Genomic DNA, 9222 nt, shown 5'->3' on the forward strand with positions numbered 1-9222 from the left:
GTCCCAACAGGTCTATACTGGTAAATACGACCCATACGCTTCCTACCACTTTACTCCATCTCACTCTAACTTCTATTCTTTTCTCTCTCAGCTATGTATCTTGCTATTCCTACATCCTGCTATTCATCTTAACTACTTCATGTGGTAGCAAGTTCCAAATTCTAACCGCTCTCTGAGTAAAAAAGTTTTCCTTTATTTCCTGGTATTTGGTTTATTGGCGGCTGTCTTATATTTAGCTTAACAAAGCTAACAGGCAGAAAGAAAGAAGAATTCTATCCCTTTCCCAGCTCTATTTTTCAATGAGCTAAAAGCAAAATCCTGCAGACGCTGGAAATCCGAAATAAAAACAAAATGCTGGAAAAACTCAGCAGGTCTGGCAGCGTCTGTGGAGAGAGAGAAACAGAGCTAACGTTTCAAGTCCATATGACTCTTCAGAGCTAAAGGGAAGTAGAAATGTGATGGATTTTATACTGTATAAGAGAGGGTAGAGCAGGTGAAGCAAAATAGAAGGTCAGGAATAGGTGGGAGCTCAGGAGAGATTGGCAAAGATGTCATGGACACAAGACAAAGGGAGTTTTAATGGTAGTGTTAAGGACTAAAGAAGGTGCTGATTGTGGCATAAAGGTAAGATTGCAGGCTGTGTTAATAGCAGAACAAGGGTCAGAGCTCTGTGAAAGTAAAACATAGGAACAAATGGCAGATGACCTTGTGGGGTGGTGGGTGTGGGGTGGGGGGTGGGGTACTGGGTTGGGGAAAAAGCATAAAAAAGAGATTTTTAAAAATTAAAAATGAATAAATAAATACATAAAAATAAAAATTTAAACATTGTATTAAAAAAGCGGGAAAGATGGGGGAGAGAGTTCATGGTCTGAAGCCGTTGAACTCTTCCAACCTCATTACACAATCAAGCAAGTTTCATTAGGCAATGACTGCTGAAGATGCATCTAAACATTAACTTTATTAGCCATGGCTCCCAGTTTGTCCCTTGTCCTGTACCCTCAGAAATCTATAAAATCCTTTCTAAAAGGATTGTAATGTCCCATACTTAATAGACCCATAAGAAATACTTCCTGGTCTCTTGCCTTACATCTTTTACAGGTTTGTTCTATAATCTTATTATCACGAGGAATTTCATGTAATTCTCTCAAGTCAAATCCTTTCATAATTTTTGAAACTGCACTCATATTTCCCATGGGGCCTGTCGGGCGGGCCGGTCGGGAGCGGGCTTGGGCAGATGTGGAGCCAATCGCCGCCATTTTACGTGGGTGGGCCAATTAAGGCCCGCCCAGCGTGACGCGCGCCCGGTAGCGCTCAGCGCCACCTGTGCAGGTGGGGGGGAGGAGGGAGAGACAGGGCCTCAAGGAGATAAAGTTAATGTTTAAACTTTGAAATAAAGAGATAAAAAAATTATTCGGACAGGTCCCCTCATGTGCCAGTGTCACATGAGCTGGAGTATGCTTACGAAGTGAGCACAATTTGTTTATTAATTTAGTAAAACCTTCATGAAACCTCATCCCGCCCGTGGATGAAGTTTCATGAAGAACGTGAAGGCCGTCTGGGCTCTTCTCCTGCCCACCAACCTTCAGAATTCAGCGTTCAGAATTAGTTTAATTAGTTTATTAATGGCCTTAACAGGCCTTTGACATTGTGGCAGGCGTGCAAATGCCCCTGGTGCGCGCCCACTGAATGGAAGAGCAGAATGACGCGCGGTGACGTCAGGTCGCACGCCCAACGTCACCGCGCGTCATTTTACGCGTCTGCACGTGGGGCAGGCCTCCCGCTCACCGATGAGAAAATTCCGCCCAAGATCTTTCATTTTTTACAAAGTGAATAGCCCTTAGGGCAGGATTTTGCCCCAGACTTCGGGACCCCAAATGTCTGGACCCAAATGGGGGGCCCCAAGCCCCCATTTGCCAGCAGCGGGATTGGCTCAGCAATTTTACCAGGGGTAGCGTCCTATGTGACTGCTTCCTGGCTCGCCATCAATTAGGGATGACAGGCGGAATCCCGATGCTGCTGGCCCAATCAGAGGGTCGGTGGCTATGGAGACTTGGCAGACCCATCGGGAGGGTTGGGCACTAATGCGGCAGGTCAGAGGCCTCGAGAGGGCAGACAAACTATGACCTAAGTTTAATCCGCTTGTTTTCGTATTTGATTGACTTATTAATAATTCCAAAGGCACTGTTTGTTTTCCTGTGGCACCCCTATTATTTGTGAACCTTGAGCGACTGGTTAAGTCTTCTATTGAATAATGTTGCAAGGATAGCAGGTCTGGTACCTGACCCAGATGCAAAGTATGTAAGTTTAATCATTTTTTTAGAAATATTTCTTCCGTGCAAGTGATTCCTGATACTCAGTTGCCTTTGATCTCCCAGAGTCTCACCCAAGTACTCATTTTTCATATTGAACACTAACAAGGAGTGCCTGTGGACTTTCAACTGTACCTCCGGACTTGACTGTTCCAATGGTCTCCTGACCGGCCTCCCAACTTGCACTTTCTGTAAACATGAACTCATCCAAAGTTCTGCTGCCTGTATCCTAACTCACGCCAAGTCCCATTTACCCGTCACTTCCCGACTTGCTGGCCAAAATTCCCAGCCTGGGACTGGCTCAATTTTAGAGTTCCCATCTTGTTTCCAAATCCCTCCATGGCCTCTCCCCTCCCTATCTCTGTGATCGTCTACATCCTACGAGATCTCCGCACCCCACCAATTCTGGCCTCTTGAGCATCCCCAATTTTAATCACTATTATTGATAACCATGGCTTCAGCGGCCTAGGTCCTAAGTTCTAGGGAGGAATCATCCCAGACTTGCACTAAATGCGGTAGCGGGCGGGTAAAACAAGACTTTACCCGCCGGCCGCAATGGCTTCTTCTCATGACGTATCATCCCAAACCCGCTGCATTAATGATGCGCTCCCGGGAAACACACCATTTCCATGGCAGGCGGGCTCTCATTTGCCTGCCATGCCATCACCTCACCACTTCATCATGCCAGGCACCATATTTAAAGTGCAGCCACGTGCACACCTCTCAGTGCTTCCAGCCCACAGCTGCTGCACAGAAGACCCTAAAGGGAAAAAGACTGCAGCCCCCACACCCCCGCTTCAGCGATGTGACCCTCGAGCACCTTTTGGACACTGTGGAAGCCCACCGTGATATCCTCTACCTTCACTCTGGTTGCAGGATGGGCAGCTGCATCACCAACCCGGCATGGGAGGCAGTAGCAGCAGTGGTCAGCGCCAATGCCCTGCAAAAGAGGACAACCACCAAGTGCCACTACCAGATGAATGGTCTCAACCATTCCACCAAGGTGAGTCACTCTTCTCATCACTCTCAACTCAGACACTCACAAATCCATCCCACATCCACAGGGATCTCACACCTCAAGGGACAACACCACTAACTCTCACACACACCCTCACATCTCCATCAGGCTCATATCCTCTGGAGCTCGTGTCTTCATCCCGTCCATGGCTCCGCTCACCACACAAACATTCCACACAGAGCCTTGTGTCCTGCTCACACTCTCTCCATCTGTTTCCATGCAGGAGAAGCCTGATCACATATACAGGGAGAGGTCCCAGACCGGGGGTGGAGTGGCCCACATTAGGCCCCTCACTCACTTTGAGGAGCGTGCCATCACGCTGATTGGCGAGGACATGGGCTGTGCCAGCGGTGATGGTGAGGTCGGTGGTGAACACCCTCGTGAGGATCCTGCACCACATCATCCCACTCTCAACGCTACTCTGAGTGCTCTCCCTCCTGCTTTTGACTCTGCTGCCATGCAGTAATTATCTCTACTTTGGTTCACAGGGAGCTCTACCAAGGGACCAACACCCTCAGCCAGCCAGCCCCTCAGCTTCATCCATGTCCTCACCTCCAGCCAAGAGGACACCTCCTCCATTGAAGAGCTGGAAATAAGCAGCCTGGAAGACCCATCACAGCGCTTACCCACACCCTCCACCAGCGCAGAGACACACACCTCGGTGGGACCTAGATCTAGAGCAGGCTCAGGTTCACAATCTGGTGGTCACGGCATGGACACGTGTCCGCAGCAGGAGGAGGCAGGTTCAGCTGAGCTCCCCGGCACTCGGAGGGCTGCTGGGGAAGAGGCATCTGTCAGATCTGAGTAAGGTGATGTGTCTCTGGATTCGGCCTTCCAGCTCATCCTGGAGAGTCAGCAGAAGGCAGGGGAAGATCACGCAGAGCTGTTGGAAGCTGTCAACAGATTGGCTCGTGAGTCGGAGGAGTGCGTCCGCCTGCTCTCTGATGAAGTGATGTCCACATGTGTGTGTATGGAGGTCTCCATGGGGAGGATGGCAGATGCCATGGAGACCCTGGTCCAGCAGAACGCAGAGATGTGTGCAGACTCCATCATGTGAGCCATGGGTAAGTTCCTGCCGTGGCAACACAAGAGGGAAATGGGGCACCTCGACATCTGTCCAGGTGCTCCTTCCCCTCAAGGAGTCAGGCCGTGGCCCTCGGGCACCCGATGGGAGGAGGAGCGGCAGCTGGACACCCCTGGGTCACCCACTCAGGAATCTCAGAGGCTGTCCTCTCCCTCTGAGTCCCCTTTGCCTGTGAGTCCTTCAACCTCATCCTCCATCTCCACAGAGGGAGCCGTTGACCAATGAGTGATTCTGGAGGGAGAAGTGTATGTGCAGCAGGGCCTTTCGGAGCCTCGTGCAAACTCTCTCCCCCACACGCAGATCCTTCCCATATCACACCCACCTCAATGTCCTGAGTGTTTTCAATGCTGCCTGCTGGGGTTCACTTCCAGTTGTCCATCTGAGCTGACCTGCATCTCCGCCCACCCACTGACCACACTCCCATGCAGCATCAGATCACGCCCACCATGACTGTCGCTTCACTTTTGATTGAGATAGCATGGTTATGATTCGGTTTATCATGTGCTCCCCCATCTTTACCCCTTCCCCAGTCGCCCATTTCCTTTCCCCCACCATTGTTAAACTCCCTGTCATCACTTTCCACCCCCACCTCCTTTGCCTATCATCCACAACCCTTTTCCTTCAGGGATGTCCAGGTGAACGTGCACGTTCCCTTCTTTCCTGAAAGTCCCACCTCCATCGACATTTGCCTCCCTGTCCTCTTCCTTCCCACTCCCAGTGTCTGTGCCTGCCTCCAAGTCCACACCAATCACCTTCACCGTTCCTTCTACCGCTACCGTCGAACCCTCACCCTCCCACCCTATCACCTCATTCTGCCCTTGGTCATTCTCACCATTCCCTCATACCACGCTCACCCTCAGTTTGCTCCCTAGGAGGCAGTCATGGGCTCTCCAGAGCCCTCCCATGCATGTTAACCTGGACATCCCCCTCAGACCCCTTCCCCCCTTGGAAATCCTTCCCCGCCCCGGACTCCCTCCCCCACTCCTCGGTTCCCCCCACAACCACACCACCCCCTGGACTCCACCCCTGCTTAGTCCTTCCCTCTTCCTTCACACACCCTTACTTTTTCCGCTACTCTTAGTCTTTCCCCCTTCCTAACTCTTTCCCCTAGGCCTTACTTCTTCCTCCAGCCTTAATCCTCCCCCCTCCTGACTCCTTCCTCCACCCTTACTTCTTCCTCCAGCCTTACTTCCTCCCCTCCCTGCACTCCTTCCTGCCCCCCGGACTCCCTCCCCTCTCCTTCCTCCTTCTGACTCCTTCCCTTACACCTTCCACCCCGCTCCTTACACCTACCTCCCCAGCTGCTGTCTTCTTCCCTGTTTCCTCCTCCTCCCCCAATACTCCCTGCTCCCTTCCAACCTCCCCCCAACACCTTCATTACCCCCCCAACCCCACCCCATCCTGACACCTTCACTTCTCTCCACAAACTCACCCCATCCCGACACCTTCATTGCCGCCCCCCCCTCCCAACCTCACCACTTCCTCTCCAACACAATCCTAGACCTTCCTTTCTCACCCCCCCCACCGGTACATCTTCATCTCCCAAACACAGCTGGACCTTTCTTTCCACCCCCTCGACCATCATCCGTTGTGAGCAGGCCCTCAAAGGTGCCTTTCCAACTTCCATGGGCTACTTCGTGGCAGAGCCATTACCGTGAGAATCCACCCAGCGTGCCATGGGCGTTCCTCCAGTGCGCCGTTGCTTTCGGGCTCCAGCATCTTCCGCTCCTGGGATGTCCGCGATCTGAGCAAGGCCCTGGCAGGAAGTGCCGACTTCTGCGCATCACACTTGTCAGCATGTGCTGTGCAATCAGGCTGACGTGGGAGGACGATCCAGTGGGGGAGACGATTCTGGCGGGCTGGCCTTATAATGATACGCAGATGCATTATGGTGAGATTCCCGACGTCTGATGGCGGGGAACGTGGCCCGCCATCAAAGGGCTGAGCGGACGATCGCGAACCGGTTTCACGATGTCTTGAAACCGATTTCTGGCCTTCTCACCACATTGTCCGCTCACGCTGCCAAACACGCCCAACGCCAGCGGGCACAGAAACCCCCACCCCTAGAATCCCCTCCCTAAACCCCCCTCCCTCTCCCCCTCTCTCTCCTACTTTAAGATACTCCTTAAAGCTTTTCTGCCCTAACATCTCCCTATGTAGCTCAGTGCCAATTTTATTTTACGGCACCGCTCCTGTGAAATACCTTGGGAAGTTTTGCTACATTAAAGGAGTTATATAAATGCAAGTGGTGGTGTTGTTTTATGGATCACCACATCGATGTTTGATTCAGTTGGCAGCATAAATTAACGTGGATTATGTTAAGTGGGGTTGGGGTGGTGGCCACTGAGTTGCAATCAGAGTGGAAATCTTGAACAATGTCCTCCTCTTTGCAAAACAGGGGTACTGGTTGCAGTTACAACATTCCCACTGTCAAACAAGGAAAGTAAGTACATTGATGCAGGCTATTCAATTAATCATCTTTAGCCTGCTTAATATCCTATATTTGCTCTTAGGACATCTTCTACTTTTTTTTAATTCATGGGATGTGGGCATCACTTGGCTAGGCCAGCATTTATTGCCCATCCCTAATTGCCCTTGTTCAGAGGGCATTTAAGAGTCAACCACATTGCTGTGGGTCTGTAGGCCAGAGGATTTCCTTTCCTAAAGGACATTAGTGAACCTGATGGGTTTTTACAAAAATCAGCAATGGTTTCCTGGTCAATAAACTTCAAATTCCAGGTTTTTAACCAATTCAAATTCAATCTGCTATGGTGGGGTTTGAACCCAGGTCCCCAAAGAATTATGCTGGGTTACTAGCCAAGCGATAATAGCACTGCACCATCACCTCCCCCTTACCACCTTGCAGGCTTGAAGAGTCCACATTACCATACCAATGTTACCAATACCTTACCATTGAACCTCAGGCTTCCCAGCTCCAGATACCTTACCACACACCAACAAGTGCATTTAAACACTGAGGTATTTGGGATGCTGAACCCATATATGTATTCATCCTTATTAATTGCTTGAATTTTTGGGAGGAAATGGCTGCTGTATCTGTACCCTACTGCACCACACAAAGACTTATGTTCCTGCTGCAGCCTGGAATTGTAGTGCTATGACATAAAGCTTGCATGGAAAGACCAGAAAGTTAACCAATCAATCTGTATTCTGTAAAACATAGAGATTGTTCGATGTGTCTGCACTGGTCCCAAAGAGAACAGAATTATTTTCGCTTAATTTTAACGGATAACAGTTTTCCATGAGTTTTGTCGAAGGTGCATTCATTAGAAGCAAGCGACAGGACACGTTTCCCATCCACTTCCAGACAAACAGATGGCTTACTCAATAGTCAACTTGTTTGAAAATCTTAACATCAGATCGAAAGGCAAATGTATCACTTGTACCCCTCCGATGGGGTGTTTCCTGTCTTTTCAAATTGTTTATCTCGAACGTTCTCCTATTTTAAACTTTAAGAAAAAAAGCATTGGTGCATGGCAGCAATAACTTGTTGCAAAATGAAACTCAGCTTTGCCACCTCACTTGATGCTGCTGCACGATACCTTCTGAAGCTAATCACTGAGCAGTAACAAGAAACATGTGTAAGCTCTCAGGATCTTGGGGAAAGCTTTTACATGTTTCAGTGATAAAAACTACTGTCTCTTCCCCCATTTATTCTACACTGTAGGAAAGATTGGATTACATTTCTAGGCTAAAACTCTAGAAATAGCAGCAGATTTTTGCATCCGATTATCTGTTGACACCCTCCCTGCCCCCTGACAGGCGCGGGATACACGTCAGGCTGGGGCAGAGAGGGCTTCTTCACACCTTGGTACAGACGCAAGTTGAGGTTTAGCACCAGGAGCTGCAGAAGGCAAACGTGGTAGGTATTTTTGTTTTTGTGTTAGTTTAGCACTCAGCTGTGGTATTTTGTGGCTCTGTGCTAGGTAGAAACTGGATGGGTCAGTTGAACTGATGCCCCGGGCAACACTTTGCATTTCCACTTGTGCTAGCGTTTTCAACATTGGTTCCCAGCAGTTTAGATTTTCCTCCCTCAGCCAGATATGCAGGTGGATTGATCATCCCAACATGACTACAGCGAAAAGGCAAAGGTAAGGGAGCAGAAAAGGGGTCTTCCGCCAATCCGGATCATTCTTCCAATGCTCAACTATGAATAAAATATGAAAAAAAAACTCCAACTATTTCTGCTTTACACTCACTTAACGGTACATCACCCGCAGCATACTATTACTACACAGTTTGCATCGCTGCGCAGAATGATTTATTTACTTTTCATTGATTTTGTTTATCCTTCCCCTCAAAGAGCCAGCAGAGACATGATGGGCTGAATGGCTTTTTTTCTGTTCTATGGCATTCTTTGATTTTTAAATTTTTTTTTATTAGTTTATGGGACATGGGTGTCGCTGGCTAGGCCAGCATTTATTGCCCATCCCTAATTGCCTTTGTTCAGAGGGCATTTAAGAGTCAAGCACATTGCTGTGGGCCTGGAGTTGCATGTGTAATTTTCCATGAGTTTTGCCGAAGGTGCATTCATTAGAAGCAAGCGACAGGACACGTTTCCCATCCACTTCCAGACAAACAGATGGCTTACTCAATAGTCAACTTGTTTGAAAATCTTAACATCAGATCGAAAGGCAAATGTATCACTTGTACCCCTCCGACGGAGTGTTTCCTGTCTTTTCAAATTGTTTATCTCAAATGTTCTCCTATTTTAAACTTTAAGAAAAAAAGCATCGGTGCATGGCAGCAATAACTTGTTGCAAAATGAAACTCAGCTTTGCCACCTCACT

Source organism: Cetorhinus maximus, chromosome 7 (genome assembly GCF_964194155.1).
Source record: "Cetorhinus maximus chromosome 7, sCetMax3.hap1.1, whole genome shotgun sequence".
NCBI classification, from domain to species: Eukaryota; Metazoa; Chordata; class Chondrichthyes; order Lamniformes; family Cetorhinidae; genus Cetorhinus; species Cetorhinus maximus.